This window comes from Ursus arctos, unplaced genomic scaffold, assembly GCF_023065955.2.
Source record: "Ursus arctos isolate Adak ecotype North America unplaced genomic scaffold, UrsArc2.0 scaffold_28, whole genome shotgun sequence".
Lineage (NCBI taxonomy): Eukaryota > Metazoa > Chordata > Mammalia > Carnivora > Ursidae > Ursus > Ursus arctos.
This window is the reverse complement of record NW_026622963.1, coordinates 32,204,037-32,218,589: the sequence shown is the minus strand read 5'-3', so window position 1 is coordinate 32,218,589 and position 14,553 is coordinate 32,204,037.

Below are 14,553 nucleotides of genomic sequence, written 5' to 3'. Positions count from 1 at the left end.
GCTATGATTCTTTATCTGGTGGGGTGACCCAATCTTCATTTTTGGGGAATCTGAATGCTTACCGGCTCTGCCTGTATGGGGTTAGAATTTACCTTCTGTTAACTTTTATCACCGGACATGGCAATTTGAGAGGTGCCCCAGGGATTCCCTTATGGTTTACAGAAATAGCCCTTTCTGCCTACATGGATGGCAGCAGTCTACTTTGATAATCTGGATCAGTCGTTTTGTCCAACAGGGCATGATAAGTCTCAAATGTCCGGGTGGAAGTCTCTGGTTCTAATTCAGTGGATCCACTCTTGTGTCTCCTGGTCAAAGTATCCCTCCCATTGGTTGAAAGACCTTTAAGCCAACAGAGTCTAAAGTCACAGAGAGCAAAAATTTAGCAAGTGGTTCATCAGGCATCATAATGAAAGGAGCTATTCTTCCTTTTACCTTTTGTTTCTTGGGGTGAGACAGTGCTCATTAACTTAAAGAATAGACTACATTTTTTAGGGCAACACCTCAGCCTCACCAGATATCTGCTGGTGCCATCACTTCAACAGGTCATTCCTCTGCTCTATAAGGCTAGTTGCTTTGGGATGATGGAATACCTGGATAGAGCAGTGAATGTTATACACATGAGCCCTATCACTGCAATTAACTTGCTCTACATGAATTCCCTGGAGAGGAGCAGTGCTTAAAAGATGTCTGGATTTGGATAAGGCATTCAGTAATTCCATGAATTACATGATTTTCAGAAACATGGTAGGCTAGGAAGATGTATTGGTCTGCCAGGGCTACCATAACAACATACCACAGACCGGCTGGCTTAAAGAATGGAAATGTATTTTCTCACAGTTCTGGAGGTTGGATGTCCAAGATCAAAGTGTCAGCCAGTTTAGTTTCTCCTGAGGCCTCTCTCCATGGCATGCAGATGGCCATCTTCTCGATGTGTCCTCACATGGCCTATCCTCCATGCTCACGTATCTCTGCGGCCTCTTTGTGTGTCCACATTCCCTCTTCTTATAAGGACAGCAGTCAGATTAGATTAAGGTCCACCCTAACAGCCTCGTTTGAACTTCATCACCTTTTAAAAGACTCCATCTCCAAATAGAGTCACAATCTGAGGTACCAGGTGTTATGGCTTCAACATATGAATTTTGGAGAGACTCAATTCTGCCCAAACAGATCCATACCTAGAATAAGTGTCTGTTTCAGTAAGAACAAATTACTGCCCCATCCATGGAGAAGGGATTGCAATGCAGTGAGTCTGCCCAAAGGTGGTTGGCTGTTTGCCAAGGTGTGCGACTTGTCCTGAGATCCCAGGTGGTTATTACCACTGGCAATTCGTGTGCTTACCAGTGTCATTTTTCCCATCAGGGGAAGTCCTTGTCATTGAGCCCAGGCATAATATCCATCTCTGTCATCATGGCCATGTTGAGCAATCGAGAGTGGCTGAAGAAAGAGGCCTTGACATCCACAGAACAGCTTATTTTATCCACCCTTATATTGTGAGCTTCCTCCTCAGTAAGAACCACAAAGTAGTCTCACACTCTGTCCATTCTGAGAGGTCCATCCACATGCCTCTTCTCCAGTACTCGTTGTCACCAATCCCTCAATATTGTTATCTCCAAGCCTGCTCAAACCATTAGCCTCTGCCTATGAGACCTTGAAGATCCATACCACAGGGCATCTCTCTTTCCAATTACTGCAGAGTCCGAGATATGCCCTTCAAAGTCTGTCCATTGGGAGAGATTTTTTTTCCTCACTGTTCTGTGGGACTATCTCTATGTGGGGTGTAGTCCATTTTCATCTGATACCTGCATAGTGTGCAGAGCTACCTAAAATCAGGTTCTAGTTTTTACCTTTCCACTTACCTGGTCATTTGGAACACCTCTTAAGGCTATGGCGTGGGTTGAAGAAAAGATAGATATGTGAAGGGGGTAGACATCCTGGGACTTGTGCAAATTTCTTGTACCTTTTGGATCAGCTAAGTTTATACATTGCCTACCACTTCCATCTGATCATGAAATGTTTTTGGATACACCCTAATGCTGGTTGGCAATCTCTATTCACAATGGGCGGCTTAATTGCAAGGCCTCCAGTTTTCTCATGGTTGGCCATTCTGCCTTTGCCAATAGCAAAGTGTGAACTATTGAGGTGATGTCAACAAAATGGCGTCACAGGTTCTGACTTCGCTTTCCCTCACAAGAAGAACTAACAACACTTCGTGGGCAAGATCCCGCTGAGAGAATCCTAGAGCATGGAGTGAGGCTGAGGTGCCCCTGCATCATAAAGACCAAGCCAGATTGCAGGAGGGGAAGAGGACCAGCTGTAGGGATCAGCTCGGTGCCCCACAGAGAGGTCCCCTGGAGCCCAGGGTCCTTCCAGTAGACAAAGAGAGCCCCTGGGGGACACCCAGCTTCCCCAGCATAGTGGGCTGCTTCTTGGAAGTGTTCACTCTAGGTGTGCCCCACAGAGATGGCAGGGGAACCTCAGGGCCCCCCCTGGGAATCGGACGGTGCTAGAGAAGTGGCGAGGGGCTGGCAACAACCTGCACTGGTATCTAAGTGGACTAGGTTCCTCCCTGCAGAGCCTGAGTAGTGTCCCGACCAGCACTCTGCTCATCTGAGAACCAAGTCAGTGCTGCCATCTGACCAGGCACCTGTAGCCCCCACCCCCATCTGAATGGGAAGGCTGGCAAGAACACGCGGAAGCTGTGTAGCCCAAACCATGATCTGTTAATTTGCCCACTGAAAGGGCATGGCTTTATTTCAAGGCTCCAGATGCCTCAACTGTGGTTCTCTTCTTGGGGCTGGCCACAGGCTCCACGTGGCTCTCAGTCAGCCACAGATCTGCCAGGTCATGCAGGCCTAGTGGCAGTTTGGTGCTTCATACAGAGTTTTCTTTTGCTTTGTTTCCCACACAAAGCAGGCAGCCTTCTGGGTAAATATGACCTATTTCATCTACACGGTCACGAGCTGGTGAAGTAGCTGAGGCGGGACTCATATCCGACTCCAGTCACCCTTACTTCCACAGGCCCCTACCGTAGTAGTGGTCCAAGGCAGTATTCTGTGTTGCTGGGGATTAGTATTAGCTCAGAGCCAGGATCAAATAATCTCCCAAAGTCCTAGGAGTGGTCCACCTGCCCCCCCCCCCCAACCCGCCGCTGCAAACAGTTACCCTGAAATGTATTTTATGTCCCTTTGGTAACAGTCTGGTGAAAGTTTAATGGTACATGCTTGTGATGTTACTACAGCACCCTTTTTTAAGGGTACCCAATCTCCTTTTCAATCAGAAAGCTTTGGTTCCTTGAACTCACTTGGGTCTGGGAATTGGGTGAGTCTCTATAGTACTGAGGTAGTGGGTCCCAGTAATTGTGGCTCAAATCAATATTTTCTGCTCACTAAGCCTAGGGTTTGTTGTTGTTTTTGTTGTTGTTGTTTGTCATGCACATTAAGTAAAACTTCAGCAAGTAGCCCATCTATTTCAGCCATAGAGGCCTCATTATCTCCAAACATCCTTATAGGTAAAACCATTCTTTCGGTCTGCTGCCTATTTTGGTAACACATCTATGTTTTCTCCGGTAGTTGAGTACATCTGCTAGATCTTTGTCATTCTAAGTGTCCATCCTGTCACTTAAATCAAGGAACTCATTATAATGGCAGCATTTCCTACTTTTATATTTTACCTACAGTAGATAGCTACTAACTAATGTGATTTTAAAGGATGTCAGTGCTCTTCAACAACAATGTATTTTTCAATATCACGGTGAAGAGATTGCCTTCCGAACCCTCTTGTGGATTATTTCTGGGGTAGGAATTGTGAACGTATGATAAATCTGTTCTTATATTCTTATCTCCACAGCTTTTTGGGTTCTTTCCTTTATATTATATCAAGTTCTTTCTGGCATTTCAAATTCACATAGGCTACTGTTGACTCTAGTTTTAGTCCATCAACCAAGCAAATAAATGGAATCTTTCCCAGTTGCTTGAGTCAATATTTTGCATCCAGAATCTCTGGTAGGTGTTCACACATTGAAAATTTAACCTAATCTAAAATTATGTTCCTCTCTCTCTGTTCCAGGTCCATGAAATTCCATTCCCACACATGTTCCTCATAAATATTTTTTAAAATTTTAAAACTAACATACAGTAAAATTGACTTTTTTTGGTATATAATTCTGTGGGTTTTAACACACATATAGATTCATGTAAATACCACCACAATCAAGTTACAGAATAATCCCATCACTCCCAAAATCTTTGTACCATCCCTGTGTAGTCTTACCCTTCCCTCACACCTAACTCTTGGAAGCCATAGATCTGCTCTCCATTGCTGTGGTTTTGTCATTTGCTGATGTCATATAAGTGGAATCATATAGTGTGTAGCTTTTGGAGACTGGTTTCTTTATCTTAATGCACTTGAGATTCGTCCACATTGTTGGTATCAGTAGTCTGTTCCTTTTTATTGGCGAGTTTTCCATTGTGTGGATATACTGCAGTTTGTTCACGCACTCACCTCTGAAGGACATTCTGGTTGTTTTTAGATTTTGGCAATTATGACTAGAGCTCCTCTAAACATTCACATGACGGTTTCTGTGTGAACGTACATTTTCATTTCTTTAGGATAAATTCCTGAGAAGTGGGATTGCTGGGTCACATGGTAGGTGTAGGTTTAACTTTATAAGAAACTGCCAAAGCGTTTTCTGGAGTAAGTACAGTATTTTGCATTTCTGCCTGCAACATATGAAAATTTCACTTCTTCCCCACTCTTGCCGATGTTTGATACTGTCAGTTTTTTATTTCACATTAGCCTTGGTAATAGGTGTGTTTTAATTTGTGTTTCCTTAATGGCCAATGATACACATCTTTTTGTGTGCATGTTTGTCATCCGTATATTTTCTTTGTCCAGGTGTTTTGCCCATTTTAAAATTGAGTTGTCTGGTTTCTTACTATTGCGTTTTTAAAGATATCTGTATTCTAGAAAGAAGTCCTTTGTCAGATACATGATTTCACATATTTTTTCCTGGTCTGTAGCTTGTATTTTCACTCTCCCAACAATACCTTTTAAAGAGCAAAAGTTCGTAATTTAGATGAAGTAAATTGCTCTTTACAGATCATGTTTTTGGTGTCAGATCTAAGAAAGCTTTGTCTAACCCAGGTTTTCTCTAATGTTTTCCTCTAAAAGTTTTATAGTATTAGGTTTTACATTGAGATCTCCAAGCCATTAAAAAAATTTTTTTTGGTATGTTGTGAGGTTTAGAATGAAGTTAATTATTTTTTTTGAGCATGAATATCCAGTTGTTTTAACAAAATTTGTTGAATGAGATACTTTCTTTATTGAATTGGTTTTGCACCCTTGTAAAAATCAGTTGTCCCTATATGTGTGTGCTGATTTCTCATCTTCCTGTTCTGTTCCACGGACCTATCTGCCTATCCTTTTACCATTACTATACTGCCTTGATTACCAAAGCTTTATATGAGGCCTTTAAATTGGATAGTGTGATTCCTACAACTTATATTCTTCTTTTCCAAAATGGTTTTGGTTATTCTAATTCCTTTGCCTACCATATAAACCCTAGAATTAACGTGTCTATATCTATAAAAATTACTGCTAGGATTTTAAATGGAATTGTATTAAACTGTAAATCAACTTGATAAGAACTGATATCTTTATATTACCATCTTCCAATTCTGCTATGGGCCATCCATTGAGTGTTTTAAAAATCTTATTCAAACCAAAACAAAACCAAAACAGTTCACCCAATTCTTCAACTCCTTAAAAGATACGAAAAGAGGGGTGCCTGGGTGGCACAGCGGTTAAGTGTCTGCCTTCGGCTCAGGGCGTGATCCACGCGTTATGGGATCGGGCCCCATATCAGGCTCCTCCGCTATGAGCCTGCTTCTCCCTTTCCCACTCCCCCTGCTTGTGTTCCCTCTTTCGCTGGCTGTCTCTGTCTCTGTCAAATAAATAAATAAAATCTTTAAAAAAAAAAGATACGAAAAGAATTAACAGATGCCCTCCTGTCAGCCTTGAAGAACCAAACTGCTATATTGTAGAGAGGGCCATGTGGGAAGGACCCAAAAGCAGTCTCTAGGAGCTGGTTGTGGTCCTCAGCTGACAGTTAAGAAAACAGAAACCTTATCACATGGCCATGGGGAAATTAATTCTGCCAATAACCTGAGAGATCTTGGAAGTTGATCTTTCAAAGTCAAGCTTCCTGAAGAGGACACAGCTGGCTGGCACCTTGATCTCCATGAAGTCTTGAGCAGAGGACCTCGGTAAAATGTGGTGGACTCTTGCTTTATGGGAATTATGAGATAATGAATGTTTTAATATTAGTGGCTATTTTAAGCCACTAAATTTGTGGCAATGTATTATACAACAGTGAAAAACAAGTGCAGTATACTAACGAGCTTACAGAATTTTACAAGGCCCGGGACCCAAGCTTGAAAGCCCCAAAGCCAGACTCGACACAACCAAGAGCTATGTCCAACCCTACGATGAAGCTGTTCCAGCTACAGTCCTGCTGCTTCTTTTACGAAACCAAGGATCAAACACCATGAGTAAAAGCTGTCCACTATGGCAGGGCTCAGATAACACGTTATTATGTTGCTGTTTTCTCATCTGTGAAATAGAAATAGTAATGGTAACTACCTCAATAGTTGTAAGGATTAAGTGAAATAAAGCTTTTAAAGTATTTGAATAACACGCAGCTCTTAATGTTCTGAATCCGTTAGCTATTATTATTCATAACTGACTTGCCCAAGACCACAAAACCAGTAAGAAGGTACTACCAAAATCTGTTCTCCTTTTCTTTATCCCTTCTTGGCTTGAGCAGGAAGTGATCCAGGAACCCAGTTTTTAAAAGACTTTGCCCATTCCCATTCTTGGTCTCTCTCAGGAAAGAAAAGAGTCACCTCAGAGATAGAGAGGAAATCCTGCATAATGGAGCATGAATGTTTTAGAAATTGGTCTTTACTGAGTAAATTGAAGGGTCATTAACATACTCATTAACAAGTGCAGCACTTTGGAGTTCTGAAAATGATTGGACAGTGCACAACCAAATGAGCTCATGAGGACTTCATGAAATTCCCTAGATCAGCTTCCTTTACTCACAATATTCTCTCTCCCTGACTTCTGCCTTGGGTGTCATACGCCATGTTCCAAATATATCTCTTTTTCTCTTTTACTAAATGTCTGGAATTCTTCTCTGCCTGTCACTGGGAGGAAAGGGTGTGAAAGTTTGGAACATCTGCCTTTACATACACATCTGACATATGTGTCTGTGTGTGGGCACGTGTGCATGGGTATTCATGAGTGGAGAGCAAAGCAGATGGTTTGGTGAGGATGTTAGAACTCATGTAGAGGAGAGGAATTCTGACCAATAGGGTGCAGATTGAAGGGGCTTCTGAAGCAGTGTCCAAACCAGAGCGTGAATGATTTCATGGTATTGGGAAGAGATAAATTTGGTAATATGCAGAAATACAATTATTATAAAACTAAAATATTTTACGTCAAACTGTTAATTAAAAAAGTGAAAAATTGAAAAAAAAAAAAAAAGGTGGTGGTGAGCTGGGATGATATTTTCAGAGAGCCATGAACAGCCAGGGTTGTGGAGAGGTCTTTGAAGCCACTCATGTAGGTAAGACTTGAGCAATGTGCAGTCAGTATAAACCCTAGGTATTAGTCCCAGCCCTCCATTATAAACAACTGAACTTAATCTGGCTAATTCAAACCAAAATGGATTTACCTGGAAGGATATTGGGATGCTCACCAAATAAATGACAGATATCTGGAAGACTGGGTTTTAAGTGGTTAGATTTATGGACAACTGACTAAGATGTTGCTCAATTTGTATAAATATTTCAAGAGATTTCTGGCTTCAAATAATGGCAGAGGACCTTATATCAGATTAACTTTCCCAGTGACAATAATTTAAAAATTTTGGAAAATACAAAAAATAATTGTTTGAAGGCACCATAGAGTGACCAAAAGCAGGCAGAAACTAGAGGGGCTACTACCCATTAAAAAAAAGGGAAACATCCTAGGTGAGATCTCCATTTATCTGTTTTTTGTTTTTGTTTTTTTATCTTGAAACCACTCCCCAGTCTGCTTAATGTATAAGAGCTCATATAGAATTCCAAGTGGACTAAGGAGGCAGAGGTTGGAGCTCAGGGCTGCTGGAATGACTGAAAATTGAAGGGGGATATCCAGGAAAAGAGGGAGTCATGTGAGAGCAAACCTCTAAATCTACATACAATCTGCCCTCAATCCTTGGCTGACCCCTGAACTGTGAAGACCCAGGGCAAGACTCCAAGGAACCCCAGAAGAAAGCTGTAGGATCTTACTAAGCTGATATTACAGCAACTCCCCAGTGCTGTGGATATACAATTTAGAGTTCAAGTTCTGCCAAGTTAAAAGAGCTTGCTGACCGCTTCAGCTTTTCTATTAAAATGTCAGGATGGTCAAGCTCTAGGTGTAAGGGACATGTACAAGGACTAAGGGCTGCCCCTTAGGAAAAAGGAAAAACTGAAAACACCTACCCTAACAAAGCTTAAAATAAAGCCTCCAAAAGACCAAGGTTTATTTGCCAGTAGTTTAAATGTTTGCTAGTACAAAAATCAATATTCATCTAAGGAAGTTAACAGCATCCAGAGTCTCTATAACACATCATCCACAATGTCCAGGATATAATAAATATTTATTAGACATGAGAAGAAATAGGAAAATGGGGCACATAGTCAAGAGAAAAACCAACCAATAGAAACAGACCTAGAGTTGTTCTAAGTGTCAGTTTCAGCAAATAAGACTTCAAAATAATTGTGATGAGTATGTTAGAGTCTACGGTGAAAGATGATATAATGGTGATGAGAAGGGGAATTTCAGAAGATATTTGAAAGCTATAAAACAGAACCAAATGGAAATGCTAACACTAAAAAAATAAATAAAAATTATTGGATGAGAGTAAGAATAGATTGGATAGAATAGAGGAGGATGAGTGAACTTCAAGACAGGCCAATAGGAATTATCTGAACTGAAACAGAGAGGGGGAAAAATGAAAATGAAAGAATAAGGTCTCAATAATCTTTGAAAGGAATTTTAAGGAGTTTAGAATACATGTACTTGGACTTGGAGTCCTGGGGTGGCAGGCTGGGGGTGTGAAGGGAGATAACAAAACCAAGAGCCTAAGAGCATAGGGCAGGAAAAATATTTGAACAAATATTGACCAAAAATTCCCAATTTGATCAAAGACAGCAATTTACAGATTGGAAAAGGAGAGCAAACCTCAAGGAAGATAAATACAAAGAAAATCACACATGATCAAAATTATGAAAGCGATAGATAAGTAAAAAGTCTTAAAGGCAGGTAGGTAAAAAGTCTAGAGAGGCAGCATACAGGGAAATGATGATAAAAATAACAATTGACTTCTCATAAAAAAAAGTCAAGGAGAGAATGGCATGACATATTAAAATCCATCAACTTAGGATTCCATATCTAGTATAAAAATCTTTCAAAAATGAAGGCAAAATAAGTGAGAAAAAATGAAAGCAAAAAGTAAAAGTATTATCAGATAAATGAGATCGGGTGGAAATTTGAATCTAGAGAAGGGAATAAAGAGTGCTGAAATGATAAATATATGGGAAAAAGAAAGATTATTTTCTTAAATTTGTTTAAAGATAATTATTTAGTATAAAGACAATAACAATGTATTATGTATAAGGCAAATATATGACAACAATAGCATAAAGGGTGGGAAGAGTAAATGAATTTTTTTGTTATAAGTTCTTATATGTGAAGTAGGATAACATTAATTCAGGGTACACTGTGATAAATTAAGTATGTATATTGTAATTCTATGAGAACGACCAAAAAGTAATACAAAGAAATTTGGCTTAAAAGCCAACGGAAGAGGGGCACCTGGGTGGCACAGACAGTTAAGTGTCTGAGTCTTGGTTTTGGCTTGGGTCGTGATCTCAGGGTTGTGACATCGAGCCCTACATCAGGCTCAGTGTGGAGTCTGCTTGAGATTCTCTCTTCCTCTCCCTCTTCCCTTCCTGCTCCTGCTCTCTCTTTCTAAAATAAATAAATAAATAAGTAAATAAATCTTATTTAAAAAAAAGCCACTGGGAGAGATAGAATGGAATACTAAAAAAATGTTATTAACCCAAAAGATAGTAGGAAAAGGAAAAACAGAGAAGCAAAAAACACAGGGACAAATAGCAAAAAAATAGTAAAATGATAGAATGAAATCCACCATATCAATACATTTGCCATATGTACATGGACTAATATTAAACACTCCAACTACAACAGATCATCAGAGGGATAAAAAAGTAAGACCCAGCTATATGCTGCTTATGAGAAACTTTCTTTCTTTCTTTTCTTTCTTTCTTTCTTTCTTTCTTTCTTCCTTCCTTCCTTCTTTCCTTCCTTCCTTCTCCTTCTCCCCCTCCCCCTCCCCTCCTCCTCCTCCTCCTCCTCCTCCTCCTCCTCCTCCTCCTCCTCCTCCTCCTCCTCCTCCTCCTCTTCTTCTTCTTCTTCTTCTTCTTCTTCTTCTTCTTCTTCTTCTTCTTCTTCTCCTCCTTCTCCTCCTTCTCCTCCTTCTCCTCCTTCTCCTCCTTCTCCTTCTCCTCCTTCTCCTCCTTCTCCTCCTTCTCCTCCTTCTCCTTCTTCTTTAGGCTTGATGCCCAGTGTGGAGCCCAACACAGGGCTTAAACTCATGACTCTTGGATCAAGACCCGAGCTGAGATCAAGAGACAGATGCTCAACTGACTGAGCCACCCAGGCACCACAAGAAATCCACTTTCAATCTAAGAACATAGACAGATTTCTAAATAGCATAAAAAGATGCTATATTAATATATCAATATCAGAAAATTAAAGAATATTGGAGATATGAGGACCATTTAATAATAATAAAAGGACCAACTCATCAAGAAGATATAATAATCTTAAATGTGTACCCCCCATAATGACAAGCTGCAAAATTACACGAAGCAAATATTGGTGGAAATAAAGGGAGAAAAAGAAATCTACAATCATAGTTGGATATTTTAATATCATCTCACTGTAATTCATAGAACCAGTAACTAAAACATAAGTTAGTTTATAGAAAATTTGAACACTATAAACTAACGTGATCTAAGTGACAATTATAGAACAATGCATCCAACATCTGTAGAATGTACAATCACTCTTTTCCAGTGCAAATGGGATGTGTACTATGCAGACCATATACTGGGCCATAAAACTAGTCTTAATGAGTTTCAAAAGATTGAAATAATGCAGAATGTGTTTTCTGATCACAGTGAAATTAAATTAAAAATCAGTAACAATAAAATATTTGGAAAATCGCCAAATATTTGGAAATTAAACATGTACTTCTAAGAAAGCCATAGGTCATGGAAGTCATCATAAGGCAAATTAGAAAGTACTTTGAACTGAATGATAATGAAAACACAGCATGTAAAACTCTGTGGGATAAAAATAAAGCATGATAGCTTGAAATTCTCATATTAAGAAAAAGTTTATAATCAATGATCTGGCTTCCACCTTTCGAAGCTAGAAGAAGAAGAGGAAATTAAACCTAAAGTTAATAGTGTAAAGGAAATAATAAAGATAATTATAGAAATCGATGAACTAAAAAGGAGTCAAAGAAAATGGAGATAATGGAAGAGTTAGTGAGCTTGAAGATGATGAGTGGAAATTGTGTAATCTGAAGCAGAGAGAGACAAATGACTGAATAAGACAGAGACTAGAGAGGCACCGGATGGGTCAGTCAGTTAAGCGTCCAACTCTTGATCTCAGCTCAAGTCTTGATCTCAGGGTATTGAATTCAAGCTCCTCATGGGGCTCCATGCTGGGTGTGGAGCCTACTTTAAAAAGAGAGAGAGAGAGAGAGCGTCTAGAGCATCAGGTACCCATGGGACAACATCCAAATGTCTAACATCTGTAGAATTTGTGTCCTAGAAGGAGAATATGGGGCAAAGCAGGAAATGCTTGAAGATATAGTGACTGAAAACTTCCATTTTGTGAAGACTTAAATGGACACATTCAAGAAGATCAGTGAATCCCAAGGATAAATACAGGCATACCTCATTTTATTTTGTTTTGCTTTATTGTGCTTCACAGATCTTGGGTTTTTTTTTTTTTTTTTCCTTCTTCTTCAAATTGAAGGTTAGTGGAAACCCTGCATTGAGCTTCTGTTGGTGTCATTTTCCCACCAGCCTCTGCTCACTTCGTGTCTCACATTTCGGTGATTCTTGAAATATTTTGAACTTTTCCTTTATTATATGTTATGTTGATCTGTGATCAGTGGTTACTACTCACTGAAAGCTCAGATAATGATTAATATGTTTTTGGCAAATAGATCTTAGGTCCTTATGCCAGTGAAACCAATAGGAAAAGAAAGAAGTCACTCGGCAGGGGGATTAATCGACTCTGATTACCATGAGGAGCCAGGTTTGCTGTTACATAATGGGGACAGGAGAAGAGTATGTCATGAAGTTAGAGGATTCTCTGGGGCCATATTCTGGTGCCACTGGGCCTGTGGGCAACTCTAGCAATGATGGCTCTACAGGGTTGGGGCAATGAAGGATTCAGACCCGTTTGGGGTAGAAGGTCTAGGTCATCATACCAGGGAAGCAGTCCAGGTCAGTCAAAATGGATGCAGAATGAAGCAATGATCATCATCAGTTATAATGACTTCAGTACCAGCTGCCATCATACAGATGTAATGAGTTCGGCCTGCTAACCCTCTTCAAGTCTTTCCGGGACATTGAAACCTGCCATCCCCTTGAAGAACTGGATTTTCACCTCACTTCTTGGGGAAGAGTCGAAGGTGTCTTGTTCTGATATGAAATACACACGTTATGAATAGGAATGAGTTGATCTGAAAGGCACAAAGGGTGGACTGTGCTAGGCTCCGTTTGTATGCCACCCCAGGTCCATGTGGCCACACTTTCTCTCTTCGTGGGCCTTGGCCACTTGCCTTGTCCTGCAGTCGATCAGAGTCAGCAAGAGCCCAGCATGTTATTCCCACAACTCTGGCATCACTACCACTATAGATGAATGGAAGATCCTGGAAGACACCACTGCCTAAGGAGACTGACTGCTGTGCCCCAGACCCCCAGAAGCTCTGGTTCCTCCTCTAGAGGTTGCCTGGGGGGACCAGGTCACACATCTCGGAAGCGGTGACTTTGACCAATGGGAGATGTGGACCAGAAAGGCGTCAATAGCTAAATTCTTTTCCATTCCTCTGCACAAATGAACCAGGAAGAGGTGTGGCAGATGAACTGTTAAGATTCGAAGATGACCAGCAAGACTGAGCAGTCAGTCGCATTTGTCGTGAAATGTGGCATGCTTCTTAAATATCCTCTTTTATTTGCTCTCCCTCTTTCCCTGCGTCTGTCCCCTTTTCCTTGGTATTGCACTCTCTGATAGAATGTTAGTGGGTGAGCTTCTCTCCCAGGCAGGATCTCTTCTCCAGGGACCCTGGGTTAAGACAGGTAGCGATGATGGTAGCACGTTGTTGATGAGGTTGCTGATGTGGTTGTGATGATGTCAGTGGGAGTGACAGTGGTGATGGACAGTGATAGTGCTGTGGGTGATGATGGTGTGGGTAGCGCTTGCGATGGTGGATACATTATTATGAGGAAGATGGAAGCCTGGCAGGTCAAGGGTATGGCGGATTGTGTAACTACTTAACTCCTATCTGGTGTCCTTCTCTCCAGGGCTCTTCCCTAGGGAAGGATTATATATCCCTATCTTTTGAACCTAAGCATGGCCATGGGACTTGCTCTAGCCAATCAAGAAGCTCTAGAAGCCAGCATGCGCTTCTGCCAAGTTCCCTTGCCTTTGGCCTTGATGATTGTCAATCTTCAGTAGCAGCTGCTCTTTTGGTTCTTGGGGCAGAGCCATAACTGACCTGTGACAGACATGCAGCCTGAGCGGGAAATAATCTTGTAATCGAGAGTCCAGGAGATTTTAGGGAGTTTGTTACCAACACGTAATCTAGTACACCCTGACTCTGTACGAGAGAAAGGAAGTCTGTCTGAGAAATGTGCCTTTGGGACTAGTGGTCAGTAGGAAAAACTCTTGCCTTAGAAAGGTTTATTCTCCCATGGAACAACCTTCTTGATAGAATTTCTGGGAGAATCTCGACGTAGGAGAAATGAGGAAAACCGTCTTCGCGGGCGAGGCAGCTGCCAGGTGATGCCACACTTGCGTGTCCATATTAGTGGGTTTCTTCTCAAGCTTGGGAGCTCTGCAGAGTTCTCAAGAAATGGGTTCATGTGCTCACTGGCTGTGATGGAGCTGGGGAGAGGAAGATGGGTCCTCAGCCCAAGAGCGTGGCGAGTGTCTCCCGATATCATTGAATCCTGCTTGGCTAATGCAGTCAGTTCTGTGGGGAGGGACCTGTTCCCTACTTCCCCACCAGCCCAGAGGGGGTTCCTGTTAAACGTTAGCTTAGGCGGATTCTCATTAATGCCCTTTATTTACAGGTAAACGCATCAATTACGTAAAGCACGGTTTTCTCTTTTTGGTTTTGTGCTCCATTTTCCATCT